Genomic DNA, 22,480 nt, shown 5'->3' with positions numbered 1-22,480 from the left:
CAAGACAGTAGGACAGAACAGATAGAAAGCTATTCCCAGCCCGCCTTTTTGTGAAGTGAGCCTGACTTTCCACCTTAACGGTATACAAGCCACAAGGTTGGTTTTCCCAGATCTCTGTCACAATGGACAGTTGCATAGAAGGAAGACTGACTGAATATTGTCAGTCTAATTATATCTTGCTTAGAACAGTGTTTATTAAATACAAAAGTGGAAAATAAAGCCAACAGGTAGCCCTTAATCTGTGAGTTTAATTCACCATTAGGTTCTTTTTCTGAGCAAAAAGCTGCATCAGATCTAACTACAGGAACCTGTCTAGAGTATGGTAACTGTGAAGGGTAAATTTGCTTTGGATATTCAAGTATTTCTGCCCAGTGATGAACACTATAGATAATACATGTTACTTAAAATAAAGGAAATTATTAACTCAACTAAATATAAGCATGACCACAGGCAAATCATTTGCTAAGAATACTTTCTTGGACTTCAGTCAAGACATAAGCAGTGATGCTCCATTCAACTAAAATCCTACCCACATTCCAACTAACCTTGGTATGCTTAACTGGGCCATCAAATTCCAACTGAAGATCTGCAAGTAATACCACAATAAACTGTTTTCTAATATAGTAGGGGACTGAGGTTTTTCCCAATGAATTCGCAATTTTGAAGGCATTTGAATACAATGTTTAATGCACTAACCTAAGTACTCAGCTGGCTGTAATCCTGTCAGTCCTTGCTGCTGCAAAAGGCTAGCAGGACCTGGAGTTGTTTGGGCTCAGCATGCTGGATCAGGGTCAATGGGCAGAACCCACCAAAGTGGTGCATCACTGAAGACCTGTCTCCCTTCTGAGTTATCTAGGTTTAAATCAGAAGTTTATTCTCTCATCAGAGTTCTTCCATCTCTCATAAAGGAAATAAATTCCCTCACCCAGTTGTGTCTCTTCAGAGGCTCTTTGGTCAGTCTTCAATTTGGGGTTTTTCATTCATTGCTCCACTTGGAAGCCTTGCTGAATACTTGCTGCTAAAAATGCTCACCCTTCCACAGTGGTTCCCAAACTTTCTGCATATTATTTGCCTGGGAAGCTTTAGAAAATACTGAATCCTGTGTTCCTCCCCAAAGATTGTGATTCCTAGAATGTGCCCTGGGATTTGGGAATTTTAGAAGATCCCTAAGTGGATTCTATCATGGACACACAGTTGGAAACCACTGGGCTAGAGGGAAGAAAGAAAAGGCTTGGCAACCTGGGCCTGAATCCCACCTCCACCTCCTGATAGTTGTGTGATTAGGGTAAGTTACTTAACACAGAGAGCCTTGACTTCCTCAACTGCATGGTAGAGATAGTCACACCAGCAGCCCTCTTATCTCTATAATGAAAATACCGTTTTCATTGTGTGATTAGGGATAAAGGGCTTGGCACAGGGTGGGCACTCAGGAAATGATAGCTGTCATTTATCCCCATGGTAAAATAAAGATATGGAAACAGCAGATGAGTAAGCGATGTCAGTTAATGAAAGTGAAAACAAGTAGGGTGACACCCAGCCTCTCATGGGCTGCTTTCTTTTTTCTGGACAATGGTTCATCTATTGTGGGCTTTTGGAAAAATGATACAGCTTTCTATTCAAAGATAAGGCTGCTGTGTTCATCTGTTTCCCCAGGGTGGGGCGAACAGGATCTACTTGGCAGATAAGTCCAAAGAGAACTGGGAAGTGCACTCTTGATGAGGCCTGCTTGACTCCATGAGTTCGGTGGGCACAGGCTGATCTCACTTCATTGCAGTCCCGGGATGGCCTCCAGGACAGAGAAGGAAGTTAGGGGGTGGGGCCTAATCTTGTCTTAGGCTCTTGGCACACTGGATCCAGCACTAAGTTTCTCCTCCATGCCTGCATCTTTTCTCATTACTTGTTTTGCATTCATCTCAAATAAGCAAAACTTAACTTCATTTAAAAAAAACAAACAAACCACAAACAATGTACCTATTGGGATGGAAGTGGCTGCTACCACACAGACAATCTCTTGCCTCACCCCTATAAGTATAGCATGGTCCTCTGTGGTCTTGTGGCAGGGTGAGGAGAGGAGTTTCGTGGTTTGTGTCCCTTCAAGATGGTATCCTCAGAAGATAAAAATGTCAGCGCTGGAAAGAAACCAAGGCACTACCTGAACCGCAAGGGTTCCCTAACTGTAAACATTCTGGACTTCTCTGCAGCATTTTTGGCATTTGTAAGTTTTTGTTTGATGAGGGTCATCACTTTTCATCCTATTCGCATAAAGCTTTGTAACTCTCCAAGACCAAAGAACCAATTTCATTGCCAAGGAAACACTCTCTCCTCACCTCTGCATGGCAGGGGTGGGGGGGCTGGGGGGAAGGGGAGAGGTATGCTCGAGCCTCAGGTTCTAACAATTTACCAGGTGATCACAGCCCAGTGCTGCTGTTGTGCAGATGGAGGCCCTGAGGTGCTGGTGACCCGGTTGTAAAGGTGCAGGAGTGTGATACCAGTGAACTTGGTTCTCCATGGCTACTGTCTCTGCTGACTACTGAATAAGCATTTTGTACATTTTGAGATTTTAACAAAGGTATCCATTCATTTAATAAATCTTATGTATTATTCTTCTGTATAGCTTCTAACCTAGCCAGAGAAGGATATTAATATAATGCCAGGGTGTGTATAGCTTCTATAAAGAGGAATAAAACAGGACAAAGAGGATAAGGGGAAAACCATGAGTAATATTTTCTACGTAGTGGTCAGGGAAGACTTCACTGATGTTTTGAGTGGAGGTCAGAAAAATGAGGAAGTAAGCTGTGGTTGACTAACTGAAAAAAATTAATGAGAAAGTGAGTTAAATTCACTATTTGGCACATTACAGTAAGCCAACTGCAACGATTTGTGGTATATTGGTTTTCTGTCCCATTGCCCCAAGCATATCTTAAGCACATCACTTTGACTTTGGCTTTGCAGGGAGGTGTGGTGAGTTGGTAGGAGCTTTTAGTCCTGTGTTGTGTGCATTTCTGGGAAGGCCATTGCTATATGTGTGTTCGCAAGACAAGCAGTGAGAGTCCTGGCTGTGGAGACATCTAGATGTGGACCTCAGTTCATTTTTACCACTTCTTAGCTCTGTGACCATGGCAGGTGACTTAAATTCCTTAGCCTATGTCACATCTCTAAAATGGAGAGAATGACAGTGCTAAGAGAATTAAGTAAGATGGAAACATACCAAGTGCTCAGCTCATTGTCGGTGGCAAGACACATTTTCAGTAAATGTTAGTGATTGCAGAAGTAGCAGTAAAAGACCAGCAAGGGCACTGCCCAAAGGATTGGTCATCCCTGAGAATGGGCTTGTGTTTGGAAATTACTTCGCCAGGGTTGATCTGTGGCCTCTTAACTTCACAGTGCATTACTGTGGTACTCTCAAGGACAAAATGTGAGTTTGACCTTTGTGTTCTGAGCAGTGCTGCTTACATACGACAAAGCACTAAGTAAGCAGTTGATGGAGAGGTGGACTATTGACGTAATTCAACCAGGAAAGGCCACAGCAGAGAGTTTTTCCGTCCAGGAAGAGGTCTTATCAAACTCTCAGGTGCTGGGGATCAAACCCAGGGCCTCTAGCATGCCAGGTAAGCACTCTACCACTGAGCTACCTCCCCAGCCCATGAATTGCTTTTTATTTAATTTGTTTCCCTAAAATGTTTCACCATCACTTCCCAATTCCATTTTTACAATATTTAGGGTTGCATTGGAAAAAAAAGTCAAGAGAGCTGGGGATGTAGCTCAGTGGTAGAGCACACGGTTAGCAGGTAGGAGGTCTTGGATTTGATCCCCAGATATACACATACACACAAGAATCAGAGCTAATTCTTTTTTTTTTTTCCATAGTAGCTCTAGATTTCAAGGGAAGTATAAGGTCCCTAATGAGTTTAATCTTGTGGCAGAATTGAAAAACAAGGGACGAACTACCTCTTTCTCATTGACTACTGAGATTAATTGGCCACAGATGTTACCCCCTGCTGCTGAGCTGGTTGTGAAAGATTAAGGTAGAACCACCAACACCAATGTCCCCTTTGAGAGATTTAAGAATTTCCACTTGTCTGCAGGGACCTTTGAGATGAGATGCAAGGTGATCCAGGAGCTCAAAGTACATCACCACTGTAATTGAAAGAGCCCTTGAGGACTTTGGCCACAAAGGGACACAGATGCTGCTTAGTATGACAAGATCTCCCACCTTGAAGCAGAACGGAAGGGACCCTGACTGCAGGTTTGTGGCCCCAACATGCCTCTTGAGACAGGGCAGTAATGACCGTGTCAAGCCATTGTCTGAATGCCTTAGGATCATGCCAGGGAAAAGCTGCTCGTGATCTATTCATTCAAGCCAGATTGATGTCTGTCATGTGTCACCAAGACTGTGACCAGTGTGTGTTGGTGAGAGAATCACACTCATTTCAGCCTCAGCTGTCAGAACATGCACACGCACTGAGCAGCGGCAGTGATGTGTAGCTCACGGCCAGCCCTACACGCCCATGTCCTCACCGTGCGGGGAAGTCGGTGTGCACAGTCTGCCTGTCATCATGGCTCGTCTTACCTGGAAGAGCCACAGGCGTGCCTCTCCTTCACTGAGCAGGGCCTGTTCATTTGTGAGGAACTGAGGAAGAAGCCAGGGGTTTATAATCCATAGGGGATACAGAAAAGCTTGCTTTTATCAGTGCCAAATATATGTACCTATATAGCAGATTTGCAGTTCCCCATTTCTTTTTGAACTTCATTCCAGTGTGCAGAGAGCTGTTTGGAAATTGGGAGGTGGGCAGCAGGAGGGCAAATCAATGGCCCAAGCCTTGGAATCATCAGAGTCGCTGTGCAAGCAGCCTGCTGGGCACCTTTCCACGCTGACAGCAAATTCCTGACAACTTTGCAATAAGAAGCTGATCCTCCTTAGAGAATGGACATGCTCATGTCAGGAAGTTAGGTACAGCTTCCAATAGTAGATTCAAAGACAAGCCAGCTTAGTATTATTTTTATAAAAGCAAATGGCACACCAAGAGCTGGACCGTGCCCTTCTCTGTCAGTGGTTTGGGAACAGTAAGTGCATGACGCTGGTCAGTTGGTGGACCATGCGTCAGGGGGTGAGATCACTAAGCCTTCAAGAAAACCTTGATGAAACTTCACACTGCCTTGACTCGCTAGTTCCACAAAAGAGAGAGAAATCCCTGGGTTAAGTGCCTGATAGTGGGCACTGAAACTCTTTTCCATTCATCCTCCACTGAGGAGTAGCCAGCTTGTGGGGGGACTGTGGGGCCATTTAGGCTACCTGATCCGGGCAAAGTTGGCTCTGATTGGAAGGCACCAGGATTGGGATTCTCTTATGAAAAGAGACACTCACTTCCCCCTTGCACTTCACACATACCAACTAGCAACACACACACACACACACTGACACACGAATAGCTCTTAGTTTTCTCTGTGCCAGGAGCCATGGTGAGCACTTTAGATGAGTTTTCATTTTTACCCCTCACAGCAGATCTGCAAAGTAATCTCTTTCATCTACTGGCAGAATTGAGAAAGTGAGGATAACCTCCCCAGTACCACAGCTAGTTTCAGAGGTGGAGCTGGAGCTAAGCCCCACATCTGTGCACTTGTCTGTCTCTCTCTATCCAGCCCATGAGCAGCCCACAGGACCCAAGGGACGTCCAGGTGGACATATGGAGTTATGAGTGTGGCCAAGAGTAGGGTGAAAGATATTCCCAGCCAGGACTAACTCACTTCCTCTCCTGAGATGTCAGGAATTTGTTCAGTCTGGAAAAGGAAATGATAAATGGATGTTTGGTTTGGTGGTGGGAAGGCGGGGGAATCAAACAAACCTCAGGAATCAGCCTTCTCCAGCCTCCTACTTCAGGATTGCGGATAACTTGTCTTGCATCTTGAAGCTGCCTCACCTAGACAGAACCATAGCCAAGGACTTCTTCCCCAGGCCTTAAATGCTGCTGTTTTTGAGGGAGAGGTTGGGGAGCCAGGAACCGGTAACCAAAAGTCTCTAAATTCCTTTGGGAGGAAGGCTATTGATGGAGTGTTTCGCCTAAAACCAAGAGGGGTGAAAAGTTGAGAGTTGAGTGAGGTGTGTGGGGTGAAATAAGGCCAGGACAAAATCCAAATGTCAGCTGGATAGTTCACTCAACATTTAGCAGATTTATGGAGGCCCTGGAACACAGTCACGAATAAAACACCCTTGCTCACAGAGCATACGTTGTCATGCTCAAAACAGCAACAAAGAAATGGTTAAAGTAGGGCTAGCAGAGTACTTCAAGTGATAGAGCACTTACCTAGTATGAGGCCCTGAGTTCAAATCCCAGTACTGCCAACAGAAAAAAAGAAAGAAATGGATAAAGTAACTGCAAGTGTTACTAAGTACAATGACATAAAGTAACAAGAAGCTGCAGGAGAGACTATTTTGGTGGGAGAATGTGAGGGGACTAAAGAGGTGACATTCTGGCTGAGACCTCAAATCTGTGTCTGTATTGATTTGTAGTGTGAAGACCTTTAAGGGAGAGAATATTATTTTTTTCTTTTTCTCCCTCTTTTCTTCCCTTTCTCCCTTTCTCTCCCCTTTCTCCCTTTCTCTCATTCCCTACCTCCATCTCTCTCTCTCTCTCTCTCTCTCTCTCTCTCTCTCTCTCTCTCTCTCTTTCTCTCTCTCTCTCTCTCTTTCCTTATTCTTTATGTCTTTTTTGAGACAGGATCCCACTATGTCACCCAGGCTAGCCTCAAACTAGAAATTCTCATATGTGAGCCTCCCAAGTGCTGGAATTACCATTCCCAGCTGGAGAACGCTTAAATCACATCACTTTTGCTGCCCCAAGGAGAAAAGAGTGAAGAGTCAAGTGTAGAAGTAGGAAATCAGCTATGAGGCTCATCCCACAGGTCAGGTCAGGAGCTGCACAAAGATGACAGAAGGAGAAATGAGAGAGGAGGGTGTGTGTTTTTGAAGAGTGCTGACTCGTGGTTCTGGATACACATGCACCATTTTTTCAAGATGGAGCAAATAGTTGTGGGAGCAAAGAAAGGAAAGCTGGAGCCATCACGGGTCCACTGGTCAGGATGCAGGTGGACAGCAGGGATGGGAGTTCTTTCCTTGAAAACTTGGTGATGACTCAGTAGTGGAGCTGGTCAAGTCCCTCTCATAAGAGCAGGACAGAATCTATAGAACAGGATAAGAAAGGGTGGGTACTGTCTGTTCTTTTAAGATCACCAAGGGAAAACCAGAAAGCAGAGTAAGGAAGGAGTGGGGTTACCATTCTGAAAACCTGCAGGTGGGACACAGGCAGGTCCATGTGTTGTCCAGGCTCCAGGCATGGGCTGGAAGCTTCTAGATCTCAGAGTCTTGCCTCCAGCAGCATTTGGCTGTGGTCTCGGCCCAGTCCTGATGTCCTGGACATTAGAATTCAGCAGGCAGTTTCCTTCCCACCATGCGTATTCACCTTCCCATGGAGGGGAAGATGCCCCCAGCCATGAGTGGCTTCACTCCTGTCTGACCCCCTCCTCCTCTCTGGTGTTCACAGCCCACCCAGACACAATGTGGCAGAAAGCATCTAAATTTTAAAACCTATATTTTGAAAGAAAACCTTGTTCTGAAACCTTTGGTCTCAAAATAGATTTCCACTGATTCTTTTTTATTTGTTTGTTTGTTTTTCTGTACCAGGGATTGAACTCCCTAGGGCCTTATGTATGCTAAGTCAGCACTCTCCCACCTGAGCCATGCCCTCAGCCCTCTAATGGCTTTGGGAGGAGTCTGGCCTGCATGAGCTCAGATGCCCCATCCTAACCCCACTCAGCCGCTTCCCAGCTTCCCTATTGGAAAATGGGGATGGGCTGGGGGGAGCGACTCAATTTTAGAACACCTACCTAGCAAGCACAAGGCCCTAAGTTCAAACCCTAGTACTGAAAAAAAAAAAAAAACACCAAAAGAAAGGAAGGAAGGAAGGAGAAAAGAGAGAAAGGATAATTATATTTGCCTCTATCAGAGGATGTAAGCTGTAATTGTTGGAAGGCAACTAAAAAAAAAAAAAAAAAAACTCAAGATTTTTCCTGCTGGTTGTTTTGGACTACAGCTACCCCTTCTCTCTCTCTCTCTCTCTCTCTCTGCAGCTACCCCTTCTCTCTCTCTCTCTCTCTCTCTGCAGCTACCCCTTCTCTCTCTCTCTCTCTCTCTGCAGCTACCCCTTCTCTCTCTCTCTCTCTCTCTCTCTCTCTCTCTCACACACACACACATACACACACAAACACTCATGTTTTCTCTTGAGATCACAAACATTTCCACAGATTCCCTGACCATCACTGTGGTCACGATATCCACCAAAACAAAGGCCAGTTTGTTTGGACATGCCAGTTTGAGTAACACATTCCTGGCTTTTAAAGTGTCTGCTTGTCACTTTCCCTTTAAGTTTTCCATCTAGGGAGGCTCAAGATATGAAAAGATTGTGGCGAGGCCATTGGGAAATGCGTATGTGGCTTCTGGTTTTACCTCGGGGACCTTCCCTAGCCTTTGTAGTTCCCAAGAGGAAGGTGGGAAAATACACAGAAAATGGCCAGCGCTGCAGCTTATCCTTCGCAGGACAGAGCTGCCCATTGGGCCTCTCTGCTCTTTGCCTGATGAACCCCCAGATCCTCTCACCCTCAGAGCCCACCGGTGAGACAGTCCTGGTAGCAAGGTCAGTGGCCAGCCATGTAATGAGGACATGAGTCCTCATGGAGCAGTGTCTAGTGATTTCTGGAACCCTCTGCATGTCCCCAAGCACACCTGCTCCCAGGGAAGACTTGTGTGTCGGATGCACTTTGAGTGTCAGCCAGGGACGAGGGATCATTTTTCTGATGTTCTCAGAGCACCAGATCTCACCTTTTGCACCCTGGTCCTCATAAGAGCAGAGGAGAAAAACTTAAGTTCCTGTTCTCTGGGCCAAGGACACAGCAGTGGTTGTCACAAGCATGAAATACCTTGTTTTCTCACAAAGCTCCTGCATGATCATAAGACTGTGTGCCAGCTTTACCTCCTCTCTAGCACGCAGGGCTGTTTTCATCTACAAACTGTGATTTGTTCTGTACCAAATTACTCGCACCTGTGACTACACCGCCTCCCAGGTTTTAAATCAAGGTGAGGCTCCAGGAGGATGCTTGGGGTTTGTCCTAAGGCTCTGGGTGCCCTCATGCTCCTCGGTGTGTGCCTACTGAAGACCTGCAGTGGTCCTTATGCTCCTGGCAATGAGCCAGTCCTGCAAAAGTACCCTGGCCTCTTTCAAGGTCGTCAACATAGCACCCTGTTTGACCTTGCAGACTTGTACTGTGCTGACTTTCTGTAGTCTTAGCATTATCTCAATTCCTTATGAATGACTTCACAACACAATCATCATTTGGGAACAAAGGCCATTGTCTTCTTGCCTCTTTTTTCCTTCTGCTTCTCCAAGGTTGCTCACATCTTACAAATTTTTCTGCCAGTTTCCCTACTTGGTTTGATTACGTGGGCAGAGATGGAGACCTGAAACAAACAGGTGAACAGTCAAAAATCTTAAATAGAGACTTATATGGGACAGACTAGGGTCCCAACAAGAACCATCAGTGGCTACGCTTAGGGGAGAGTGAGCATCACCTATGTCTCAGAGCCAGGTTGACATAGGGTGTTGGGACTGGGACAGATTGCAAATCCTAGCAGACAATGGTCCTCTTCTCCAGTCTCCTGCCAAGAGGGCACAAACCTAGTGGGGTAACTGCTACTGCGTCTGCTACACCTGTCATTTGTCCTCCTGTTACGCTAAGCTGACCTTGCTCTTCAAGCCTCATGTGCACAGCACCTGAAAGGAGTTTGTTGTTTTAACATAGCAAAGGAGGCCCAGCATGATTTTAAAAAATTGAAAGGGCACAGTAGTCAGGGACAAAAGAAGTCATACCCTGTGCCAAAGGCTCTCTGTGGATTTTATTACTCAGTTCTCTTCACAGCCCTCTAGAGTTGATTCTCTTACCATCTTCATCTCACACCTGGCTTAAAAGAGCTAAACAACCACCAAAATCACACAACCGCTAGTGGCTGAGGAGTTAATATGCAAACCCCATTTCTTCAGCCCTGTGTGGCTGCTCACACCCTCGATCTCTCTCTGGAGGAAGCTGACCTTCTGTCTTCGAGATAAGAAACCACGTTGAAAACTAACAGGGGCACTGAAATTCTGCAATCACATGTATCTTTCTGATTGTTAGCCTACCGCTAGCTTTTCGTTATTTTGTAATGGATGCTTTGGGCCAGGCACTGTGTTTTTGTTTCTTTTCTGCTACAGATTCTCTTGACTTCAAGAGAAGGAATTTATTTCTATTAAGAGGATATTTACATCTACAGTTTTGTCAGTATATCTTCTGGATTATTTTTTATTAGCTCCTGATTTTTTATTAGTGTTTTGTCATTTTATAAAGGCTGCCTCAAGAGGGCGCTCCTGGCAAGCCTTAGCTTTACTTGTTCCACTCTCTCCATGCCGGAAACCTGCTTTGGGACCTTATTTTGGAGAAATGGATTGCAATCCTGCCAGAATAGAGAGGAAGTTCATGAAAGAACCACGAGGAAATATAGTAGAATTGCAGAAATCTGCGTTCTTAGGACAGAAGCCATGAAGGTCCGGGAACTCAGAGTCACTATAAAGATTGAAAACCCTAACTCGCTCAGTGTGTGGACTCAGAGAAGCCTGTGAGGAAGGGGCCGGGGACGACTCTCACTCAGCTCTCCTTAGCGACCCTTAGTAGTCCTCTTACCTGTGTTCCGAGACATTCCACAGACATCTGAAGCTATAGGGACTGTTTTCCCTAGGCATACATCCCTCTGATAAAGTTTAATTTATAGGTGGGTACAATGAGAAATTAATGATAACTAATAAAATAGAACAATTATAACAACGTACTGTAACAAAAGTTATTTAAAATTTCTGAATCATTTGTTTCTGGGATTTTCCATTTAATATTCTTGGACTGCTGTTGACCTAGAGTAACTAAAATTACAGAAAGCAAAACTGTGGGTGCAGAGTGCAGGTGGGGGACCTGTGCACATCATTTAACATGTGGTTGGTACAGTATCTTGGGGCCAATCATGCTAGCCTATTTGGTTTTTGTTCTTTAAAGATCACATTAGCTCTTCTGGGCAGAAAATGCAGCGGCACAGCTAAAAAGTGCAGAAGAGAAATAATGGAATTCTAAATAATATTCAATTCATCCAGAAGAAGGTAAGAAAGGAGGAGGTGAAGAATTTTTAAAAATGGTTGCCAGGCGCTGGTGGCTCACTCACGCTTATAATCCTAGCTACTCAGGAGGCAGAGATCAGGAGGATCGTGGTTCGAAGCCAGCCTGGGCAAATAATTCAAGAGACCCTATCTTAAAAAAACCCATCACAGAAATAGACTGGTGGAGTGGCTTGAGGTGTAGACACTGCAAGACCCCAGCACTAGAAAAAAAAAAAAAAAGGAATAGGATCAGCAGAAAGCAAATTAGAATAGCAGACTTAGATCCAAATACGTCAATTATTCACATTAAATGTAAATGGGCTATTAAAACAGAGGTTCTTAGACTGGAGGGAGATAAAACCAACTCAGTGCTGGCTTTAAACATGAATACAGATAGGTTGAAAGTAAAATGATGGGTAAGTATGTCATGCAGATGTGTATGAAGTGGCCATATAAACATAAGATAAGATACACTTCAAGGTGGTAAATGTTACCATAAGTAAATGGAGCAATTCCCAGGGACATAGAACAACATAAGCCTGTATATACCTAGTAATGGGGCTTAAACACATAAAAGAATACTGAGAGAACTTTGGGGAATGATAGACAAACCCACAATCACAGTTGGAGACTTTCACATGCCTCTATTAGTAACTGGTGGAGTTCCTAGACAAAAAAGCATATTCACTCATCTGGTTTGGCCAGCCAGAGGGGCCTGAGCTGGTGGCAGCCAATGAGTGCTCTGCTCACAGCAGGCTTCTATTTAATTTTCCTGGCTAATGAAGAGCAGTTGTCTTGGCATCCTTTGTCCCAGAGGACCATCTTGAGATGGACTGTAATTGTTCTGAGAGTGAACCTGAGGTCTTTGACTGGGCAAGTGAGCGACTGAAGTGTTCACTGGAACACTTTAGATCAACCCTATCATCTAGATGGGATGAGTTTCTAGAGAACAGAGTAAATTGCTTCCACTTGAGTAAGGTGAGACCCCCTATCTGTCGCCAAGGAGCATCTTGTAGGCCTTTTCACCACCACACCCGGCAGTCCAAGAACATGGGCTCCTTAGAGGGTCCTTCTGCTCAGTGTTTGATTTTGCTGATGAGCCTGTAGAGTTAAGAGATACTTAAAATCTAAGGCCTGTTATCTCCCAGCCACCCACTTCACCACCAGATTCTGCAAGGATCCACTTAATAGGATTACGGAAGGACAAGAACCCACTTCATCTTCCCGGCTCCAGGCGACGCTCCCTTCTCTCCTATCACATAATTATCAGCCTGACAAGGGAATTTTTCAATTTCCTGTTCTTATAGGATTTAACATTTTTCTGAGCCTGACAGAGTAGCATGTTTGAACCTTGTGAGTACCCTCTTGGGACAAGACAGAAGGGCTTGGATTAAAGTGTCTTTTGCCTCTGTATCAGTCAGATTCGGGTAGTGGAGACTTGACCCACTGGACCAGTCTTATAGCAATTCTTTTCTTTAAGTTTGTGTTTTCTCAGTTCAACTTAAGCCTTATTAACTTATTTTCTAAATTAAGTGGATCAAGAAAATGTATCTAGTATTATCTGATTCTACTAAAAACAAAACCAAAAGGCACACAGACTTAGATTGAACCAAGATGCCAAATTAAAGAAATTGCATGCATTTGGTAGTTGGGAGGAAATATCCAAGATCCAAACACTCTATTTTGTTAGTCAAAGGAAAGAAGTCCTAAAATGGTTTGAACAGAGAGGGAGCTATTTGTTCCCCTAGCCTTTCATCTTAGACTGATAATGTCCACTACATAAACTCCTATCCAGAGGGCTGGGGGGAAGGGATGCAGGTCAGTGACAGAGCCATGCTTAGCATATACAAGACGCTGGGTTGATCCTAAAGAAAAAAATCCTATGCAGAGCACGTGAAAGTTAGAAAAGTCATTCAGGACTAATCCATGAAAAGGGGTAAGACTGAGTCCTCGGGCAAGACTTCCACAGAATTCTCCCACACACCCTATCCGGAGACAATAGGGTTCCCCAGTCTTTCTTCATGTCAAGATTGTAATAAGCACAATGTTTCTCTATATGGTTCATTTTGCATTTTTTGCTCTTTCCATCTGGCCTCCTCAGCTAGGTTAACAGCTACCTGAGGCCCAGAGATCTTTATGTGCTCCTTAAATCTTCTCCGTCCCCAGTGACATGTTCCCAAGCAGAATACAGCATTTTTTTCTTTAGTGCAAAAAATAAAAGGTGATAGAATATTCCCCCCTTCTGGAAAAGCCTACCACATACCCTAACTTTTATGATTGCTGAGATACTGACTAACGAGGAGAGTAATTATGGTACCATTTCAGAAATAATCTGATAAGTAACCTAAATTAGTTATTTCTCTTCTACTGGCTTAATTACATCTTCCAGCTGGGGATGTAGGCCAATGGTAGAGCACTTGCCTAGCCATGTGTGGGGCCCTGAATTTGATCCCCAGCATTTAAAAAATAAAATTAATTACATTTTTCAAATGGAAGAAAATCATTTGCAGCCTGTTTATTTTTACATAATAGATGAATAAGAGGAGGGGAAGTGAAACACTTTTTGACTACTTTTTCCTTTAAGATGTCAGTATGGCAAAGGCTGTCAGTTTTGTGACCATGGGCATCTGAGTCTCAGCTGAGCCTCCGTCTCCTCATCTGCAGACTGCGGCATTAGTACTTTTCTGCCTGCCTGTGACATTGTGCAAATATAACGTCATTCAGGTAAACAGCTCTGTAGATGACAGTACAGGAATCAGACAGTCCTTATCTTCCAGTCTTAGTTACAATCTGGACTTCCTTCCTACTTCCCTTCCCCTCTCATATTTGGGCCTGTTATTCCCACTCCATCTTCCTGCAACCTTTTTGTTTTCCTATTTAATTTTTCCCTTAGCTAGTGAACTATCCTAGTCCTCATCATTCACTGTGCCCATGTCTCCGAAACTCTTCTAAACACTTTATGATACTTCGCTGTAGCTCCCAGTCCTACCTCTCTCCCTTTAAGGGATGCGTTCCTTAAGTTCATCTGATCTTAACATTCCATTGCTTAACATCCACTGAGCCCCTAATGCCTGCTTTCTGCTTTGGGATTTCTGATCGGTGAAATGAAGTATTCCTCTCTCTCTGACTCCCTTTCCTGGGGGTACCAGGGACCTTAGCCTTCACTCTAGTCTCAACTCGGAGTAGCAGGACCCACCTCTAGCAAGAAACAAACCCTCTCTGGTTTCCAAGGCTTCTGTTTTTTCTGTTTATTCAGCTTCAGGTGAAAGTCCACTTTAAAAGAAGTTTAATAGCTGATTTGTTGTAAGACATTAAGCTAGAAAGTACTATTGGCCCTTGCTGCTCCTATACTCTTGTGTGTGGGGTTGGTGGCCTGATTTTTCTTTTGAGGCTAAGTCTCGTTGATGTAATCCTAAAACAATTTCAAACCCACAGATTAAGAACATATGTTTCTTCCTGTCACATGTTGAACGAGACTTCAACTCATTCTGAAGTCTATATTGAAGAATGTCTTTAAAGCGCAGTCACAGCTATATTATCTGTAAATTACATCAAGAATGAGTAGAAAGACCCAGAATCAGATGAAAGGCCTAGACAGCCTACCATTCGTTCTCTGAAGAAGGCCTCAAGGTTTTCTGTTTTGTTTTTATTGTTGTGTGGGAAGGCACTGGTAGGGTGTGGAGTGTGATAAAGTGGAAAGACATTTCCTCTCCCTTCTGTCTGTCTCAGAATGTCAGGAATGTTCCTCAAAGATGAATCTGTCACTGCAACCTTTGCCCCCTCATCAAATCTTCATATTTTATCAATTACCTCTTGGAACATAAGTTTCAGTTTTATTACTGACAGTAGCACAGTACTCCCTCTTTTTGTCCTAAACTATTTCACTCAGACTTTGCTGAGTGCCCTCCATCTTAGTACATCTGTCCAGCCTTTGTCAAGACTGAGAGGGCCAATTTTGGTTCCGAAAATGGAAAATTTCCAAAGGAGCCTTCCTCCACCAGCCAGATAGTTTTGGACTGGCGTTTGGAACAGGGTGCAGGGGTCCACTTGTTGAAAAGAAAGGACACAGCTTGGTGACTGTTGACAAAGGGTTAAGCATCACCACAGCATTAGTCTAAGTGAAAAACAGAGTGTACCCAAAGCATATAGCATACCCTCCAAAATAAGCCAGGCTGGCCCCTCTTTAATGGGACCATTGCAGGCTTGCCAAATTCTACAGCTAGTCAATTGTATACATCTGGTAAGACTTTTCATACCGTTCAGCATTTGCTGCAATGTGATTTTAATTACATACAGATTGGCTAGCTGGAGGAAAACACGGGAATTAAAGAGGATAAAGTTGAACACAAGCCCTTTTGTAAGTGGTCCTGGTTTGGTGAGGATGTATGTGACTGCTGGGGACAGCAAGAGGAATGCGTGGTGGAGAGCCCTAGGGGTGGACGTGACTCATCTTCACCCTGGCAGCCAGTTGTTGATGTGCAAGGGGAGAATTCATGGACTTGGTGATTAGACTCCTTTTGAAGTTCAAACTCATGCTGGCGCTTGCTCCTTGTTACCTTCTTCCTTCCCAGGACAGGGCTGTCTCTGGAGACAAATGGCTCTCTGGGCGAAGATTATGTTCCATTCTGTGTGAAGGACCTTTGAATGTGACAGACCAATAGTTGTGAGACATTTCTGCCCCTAAGCAGACTTCATTGGGCTGGGCTCCGTGTTTCTCTGAAGCTCATTTTACATAATGATTTCAATAGTGGTGCTGTTTCCTTTGTGCAAGGAAAGAACAGGAAAAGTAAAAACTCTGTTTCAGAACCTAAAACTGCATCTCCCTTTCCTGGAGTGTGTGTGTAGCAGTGCAGAGGGGACCTGTCACTCTGGAATGTGCTTTCCCAACCCAACTGAAAACTTTGGTTTTCTTCCGAGTTTTCTAGAATGCCTCTTACTGACTGACTTCCTTGTGGATAAGCCATGCCGAATTTCCGCTGTCTCTGAGGGAAATGAAGCTACCGTCCAGTAGAGCTGACCTAACACTGGGTGCCTGCAGGCTTCAGGCCACAAAATCTGACCAAGTGCGGGCCCCACACAAACCTCCCAGGGCAGAAGTGGAGTTAGTGCAGGAAGGGCGTGAGATGACGTCTGGTTCCCTAGGGCCTGGCTCACTGTCCCATCAGACCATTCCTGGGAAGAGAAGTGAGCCTGTTTTATGTGATTTTGCTGGTGAAATAGAATGTGCAGGAAGTGAACCAGGGAGAAGCCACAGGGCATGTCAGGGTCTCCTCCCCAGTGTCCTTGGAGAGTGGTGGAGCCTCCTGGGAGCCCCCATCACTGGTGGATGAGCTGGTAGGTCCCAGTTGTTGGAGAAGAACACCCCCTCCACCACTACTGTGCTTGGCCAGGGAGAACACAGGAGTTCTCACCTGCTCTGCCACCTCTTGGCTCATCTGGGTGGCAGCCACAGTAGTGACAAATGTCTGTTTCCATGTCATCTGCGTCTCTTGGTGAATATTTATGTATGGACCCTAGTCTGCAAACATTCACGCTCTGGTCTCTTTCTCTATTCTTTGCTCTTTGCCTAAGTCATTTTTCTTGGAAAAGTCATGAGTTTTAGCCTAGAGGAAGTCGTGAACTTATTGTTTTATTAATCCATTTATTTATTTCACTTCCTCCATGATAACTATGGGTTGAAGTGTCTCACTTTGGGAGAAATGACAGGACTACCAATTAACTAAAGTATAGCCACTGAAGTACAAATTTCTTTCCAAGTCTTACCTGCTTTTGCAGGGCAGACTGAATGACTCTAAAATTAATGTCACTTAGTTGAAATAGATTTTTAAACATGCTGTTTAATAACATGTCCAAACATATGAAAATGACACCTACCAACCAGACAAGTAAGTTCCTCCCTGCTTAAAAAGGAAGGAAGAGCCAGGCGCCAGTGGTTCACGCCTGTAATCCTAGCTACTTGAGAGGCAGAGATCAGGAGGATCGTGGTTTGAGGCCAGCCCAGGCAAATAGTTTGAGATCCTATCTTAAAAATACCCAATACAGCAGGACACCAGTGGCTCATGTCTGTAAACCTAGCTACTCAGGAGTCAGAGATCAGGAGGATTGAGTTCAAAACCAGCCCTGGGCAAACAGTTCCTGAAACCTTATCTTGAAAAAAACCCATCACAAAAAGTGGTAGAGCACCTGCCTAGCAATTGTGAGGCCCTTAGTTCAAACCCCAATACTGAAAAGAAGAAAAAAGGAGAAAGAAGAAATGAAGGAGAGAGAGGGAGGGAGAAAAATCATTTGAACTTATTTTCAAGTACAAATTCCTTATTTTTCTTGATATGTGCTACAGTGGCCTTAGCATGTCAGCCCCAGAGTAAGTTAAACCACTAGAAACCACTTGCACAGAGCCCGGACACTCAGCTACCAAAACCTAAAGAAGCAGCAGAGTCTAGGTTTAGCAGCAAGAGATCTTTGGCTGTTTCATCCCAAAGAATTAATCTTATGTATAGAGCCCCACCATCCTGCCCCACTTGGCCAAACAGAAACTATCATCCACACCAGGGAAGGGTGCAGGCTCACAGGGCAAGGCCAGGAATTGGGCAGCACAAGGAGAATGACTGCTTTGGCTGTTCTGTGCCTTAGGCCCCTTTCTCTGGGAGCCTGGTTCCCCTTCCTGACTTTTACTACTCTGCCATTTAGTTCCCATCCCACTCCTGTGCCAAGCAGTAGGGGAGGCGCTGAAGATGTCACAACTAATTCCACCTTTAAAGAAGGAGGAAACACAGACTTTGAAGTACACCCTGGCAGCACAATGTGCAGATTCACTCTGGCAGGCTGTATCCCAATACCTATAGTAAATGGTGCTGCCTGGGAGTGCTGGTGGGCCCTACAGAGGGGCCATGTTGGGCAGAGTGGAAGGATGAACACAAGTTCCCTGGACAGTGGCACAGGCAAGGCTTCTAGCCCTGGAGGTGAAGTGATGTCACGCGAGTATCAAAGAACCTGCCACACTATTGCATAACAAAAAATGTAGCATGGTTGGAATGGAGGAAAATCAAGCAGGTGGGACTTACTGGAGTGAGGCCCGTTCACTAGACTGGGGCCAAATTGCAAGGACCAAGGTTGACTAGAGTTATTTACATGTCCTATCTCCTGCCAGAGTGTTTGCATTCTGAGATCTGGGAATGGTCTCATTGACTTTTTTAGTATTGCTGAGTCCCATCATGATTTCACAGGGCCTGGGAGGTTTTCACTGAGTGGATGTTGACTAGTATTGGAAGTCATTTTGGACCCTGCTGCTGAGCCAACTGGATTATTAACAGGTCATTCACGATGGTGATATCTTTGGACTTCATCTCTTGAGTAATACAGAGTCATTAAGGTTCTGAAACAGAAGAGTAACCTATGCCTATCTGTGTTTGAAAAATAATTCTGGCTATATTATGACAGATTGGTTAGGGAGAGACTGAAAGTGGGAAGAACAGTTAGAAAACTGCTATAATGGTTCAGAGGAGATACAAGAAAGCCTGAGAGGGTAGAGACTTGGGAAATATTCATAAGGTAGAGTTAGAATTTAGCCTATTTTTGGTAGCCAATAGGAAAAGAAGGAGGGAAATCAAAGAACACTGAAATCAAGAGAAACTAATTCTGACTTTCAAGCAGGGTTTTTTGTTTTGTTTTTTGAGACAGGGTCTCACTATGTAGCATAGGCTGGCCTTGAACTTGTCATGTATCCCAGGCTGGCCTGGAACTTCCAATCTCCTTGCCCTGGTCTCCTGAGTATTGGGATTATAGATGTGCACTGTGACATATGGCTTCAAGCAGATTCATACTCAAAGATAAAAAGGGAATGAGGTCTTAATCCTTGGGCACTAAACGTAATTAGCTGATTGATGTTGGTTTAGAATAATGAAACAGCAAATAAGAGTGGACTGACCATTTAGATTTACCTGAACTTGCAAAAGGAATTGATTTTTATTGGATATGTTACATATGTATTGCTTCTATAATATACATAATGCAAATATACATAAATACAGATGTGTGAGTGAAGAGAATATTGTGATATTATAAGTATAACCCATGCTGCCGCGTGTGGCCTCACAGCTTGCCCACTGCACAACTCCAGGGGGCAACACTAATATCAACAGTTACCCTGTAAAGCTGCTGTATGCTCCTCTACACCTTCAGCTTGGTATACTCGTGGACTGTTGCTTTGGGCAACAAATAAAGGTGTTTATGATGGGAAATTGATATGCCTACAAGGATCTGATGCAACCCTTTCTATGGCCAGGTCATTAGGATTAGATGTATTCTTGGTGAGGGTTGTTGGTGTCTTTTCATGTTGAAATTAGATTTTCTTTCTCTCTCTCTCTCTCTCTCTCTCTCTCTCTCTCTCTCTCATCTTGCTCTTGTAAGACAGAGCCTTGCTGTGTTGCCCAGGCTGTCCTAGAAGTACTGGACTCAAGTAATTCTCTTGCATCAGCCTCCCACGTAGCCGAGACTACAGATGAGTGCTACCACATCCAGCCACGTTTTTCTCCTTTTTAAAAGCACTTGAGAATCTATGCTCTTATACCACCTTCTGACATTGACAAGGGAATTAAATTTGTGGTTGGTAGCTGTGTTTTAGGGGCTTTCTAGTGTGTCACGTACCCTTTGATCCTTTCACAGCAGTCAGTTGTTGCTTTAAAATTTTGTGGATTTTGGGACTAGGACTGTGGCTCAAGTGGTAGTGTGCCTGCCTAGCAAGCATGAGGCCCTGGGTTCAAATCCCAGTACCACAATAAAAAAATTGTGGATTTTGCTCACATGCTTCAGAGGAAACAACTTCAATATGTGACCGCCAGAACTGAGGTTGGGCTTGGTCTATACTGCAGCCTGCTGTGGCTGGGGTTTCTCACCCATCAGTGGCGGAGACTCGGCTTGGTTGAGGCAAGCGGCTCTGCAGAATGTGTCAGGACCCAGCATCTTCCTGGATGTCACACTGCCAAGGGCTAATGGAAGGGAAGGAATCCTTGTTGATTTCAGGGCAGCCAAGTCTACTTGGACTTTGCATGGTTGACAATCTCCAGATACTCTGTCCCTTGAGATCTGGTTGCCAAACTGTGGTCTGGAATGGGGCCTGGGCATAGTGCAGGTAGTACACAGAAGTCTGCTTCTTTCCACTGGTATCCTTCTAGTGGGAACATGTCAGACTGCCTCCTCCAAGGCTCGGCCTTTATTTTAAAGAATGCTGTTAGAAAGGAAATATATCACTTACCATCTTCCTCCCTCTTTGGGAGTGTTTATTGTGATTGGAAATCATTACAGTCCGTGTGGTTGTGACTTTCCTGCCAGCTCTTTGTGCTCCTATGTTAAACAGCCCACTGAGCAAATAAACACAAAAAGGGTGTTTTATATTCAGCTATAGTAAAAGGAGTAGGAGGGCAAGCTGGAGGCGCACACCTTGGCCCCATCTTCCGCAGACCTCACTTTTCTCACCTTGGAGTGAGGCCAGAGCTCCAGTGAAGGCCTTTGCCAGTGGGGGCTGGGCACCCAGGTTCAGTGTTGGGCAGGCAGAGAGACACGGCTGGCCCTGGCTTGTGGGTCAGTGGAATTCATCTGGGCTATCTCTGCTATTCCTGTTGCAAGAAGAAATTGTGAGCTGCTCTGAACTTGATACAAACCTAAAAGCAAGAAAGAAAGCTGAAAACATGCTTAAATTCCAAATATTTAAAAACTGACTTCCCGTGGCACAATGGGTCAGACATCCAGAGACCAGCAGAGCTCATACCCAGTGCCACCAGGGCCCTCAGAACACAAATGAAGGAAATGTTGACTTTCATTTCATTCTTTTTTTTCTACCAGACCTGGAAATATTCAGTAATTGATTACTGAATTATTCATCCCCTATTTCAAACAAATAGTTTCTTTATGCAAATCCCTGTAGTCTAAGAGAGCAGACTCCACAAACACAGAAAGCTTTTCCGTGTGGCTTCATGAATTACTGTAGGTGAATACCACCCAAGTCAAGCCAGGAAACAACTGCTACCCCAGTACCGCTTTCCTGTGTCCCACCCCAAGCCCGTCCCCTCTGTCCTGCACAACAGCCATGCTTCCGACTTCCTGTGCTCATCATCACTTCCTTGTGTTTTACTTTTCACAGTTTCAGCAGTCAAATGTGCATCCTTCCATTCAAAAGTTTAATCTTACCCATTTAAAAACATTTACCAGGGGCTGAGTACATAACTCAGTCGTAGAAGGCTTGTTCGGCATGTGTGAGGCCCTGGATTTGATTCTACCACCAAAACAAATAAATGAAAGTATTCAATGCATCTTTTCATTCTGTCTTTTAAACCATAAATGTGTTTTCTACCTCTTTACATTTTTATCTGTTGAGCAGCCCTTAAGTAAAACTTGAAATATTTAAGCTAAATTCTATCAGCTTACAGAATTATTTTAGTTATCTTGTCTTGTGCTACCTATAATTTTAAGATTTTTTTTGGAAAACAAAATGGTTAATACCTAATTTTAAATGAAACAGAGTGACACCTAAAAATAGATATAATTTAAAAGGTTAAGAAGCAAAACAACTTCTTTTAAGTCTAGACTAGCAATGTAAGAATGTTGTTTTGCAAATATTCAAAAGTACTTTCTATTCTACACTAGTGTTGATTTTGTGATGTAATTATAATAAATACAATCATTGTCTTTCATATTGCCATCTTTTTTCCGGACAAAGAGCAGAAAACAGTTTATAGCTCTGTATGAAATAGCAAAACCTCTAACTGAAAATCATGAGCAAGCTTAGAATAAAAACAAGGCTTTAGTGTCATTATGGATGGACTTGTGTCCCTGGGAAGTCATTTAACTTCTCTCCTACTTTTTCATCCATCCCACAAAGAGAATAGGACCTATTTATTAACCAAAATCTGTCTACACTTCTGTTATGAAGGATAATTATGTATATAACTCTCTGCCTTGTTATTAGTTTTTATCCTTGAACCTGTTGATTTAAAACTCAAGAGTAAAAAAACAACATATACAAGAAGCACCCAGCCAGGTATTGTGGTGCACAACTGTAATTTCAGCACCAGGGAGGCTGAGGCAACAGGATTGGAAGTTCAATTACAGCCTTGGGCTATGAAACAAGACCTTGTCTCAAAAAAGAAAAAAGAAAAAGAAAAGAAACATCAAAGGCACTTTCATTTTCTTGCAGGCATTAATATTTCTAAATGTCTATTGATAATTTATTAGTCTCAATAATAATAAATAAAATGGTTAAA

At 43.9% G+C, this 22,480-nt stretch overlaps 1 protein-coding gene across 3 annotated transcripts in view; it reads left to right on the top strand.

The window, feature by feature from the left end:
• The window catches only part of Scaf8 (SR-related CTD associated factor 8), a 182,512-nt gene that overhangs the window by 139,290 nt on the left and 20,742 nt on the right, over positions 1-22,480 (top strand). The window contains exon 22 of one of the 3 annotated variants that reach the window (XM_074071881.1): positions 4,086-4,222. The exons of the other annotated variants lie outside the window; for them this stretch is intronic. The gene's annotated coding sequence lies outside the window, so the exon portion shown is untranslated. Of the gene's footprint in view, positions 1-4,085; positions 4,223-22,480 lie in introns of those variants that run through there. 3 annotated transcript variants of the gene reach the window in all.

This window comes from Castor canadensis, chromosome 1, assembly GCF_047511655.1.
Source record: "Castor canadensis chromosome 1, mCasCan1.hap1v2, whole genome shotgun sequence".
Lineage (NCBI taxonomy): Eukaryota > Metazoa > Chordata > Mammalia > Rodentia > Castoridae > Castor > Castor canadensis.
This window is presented reverse-complemented; position numbering and strand designations above follow the sequence as displayed.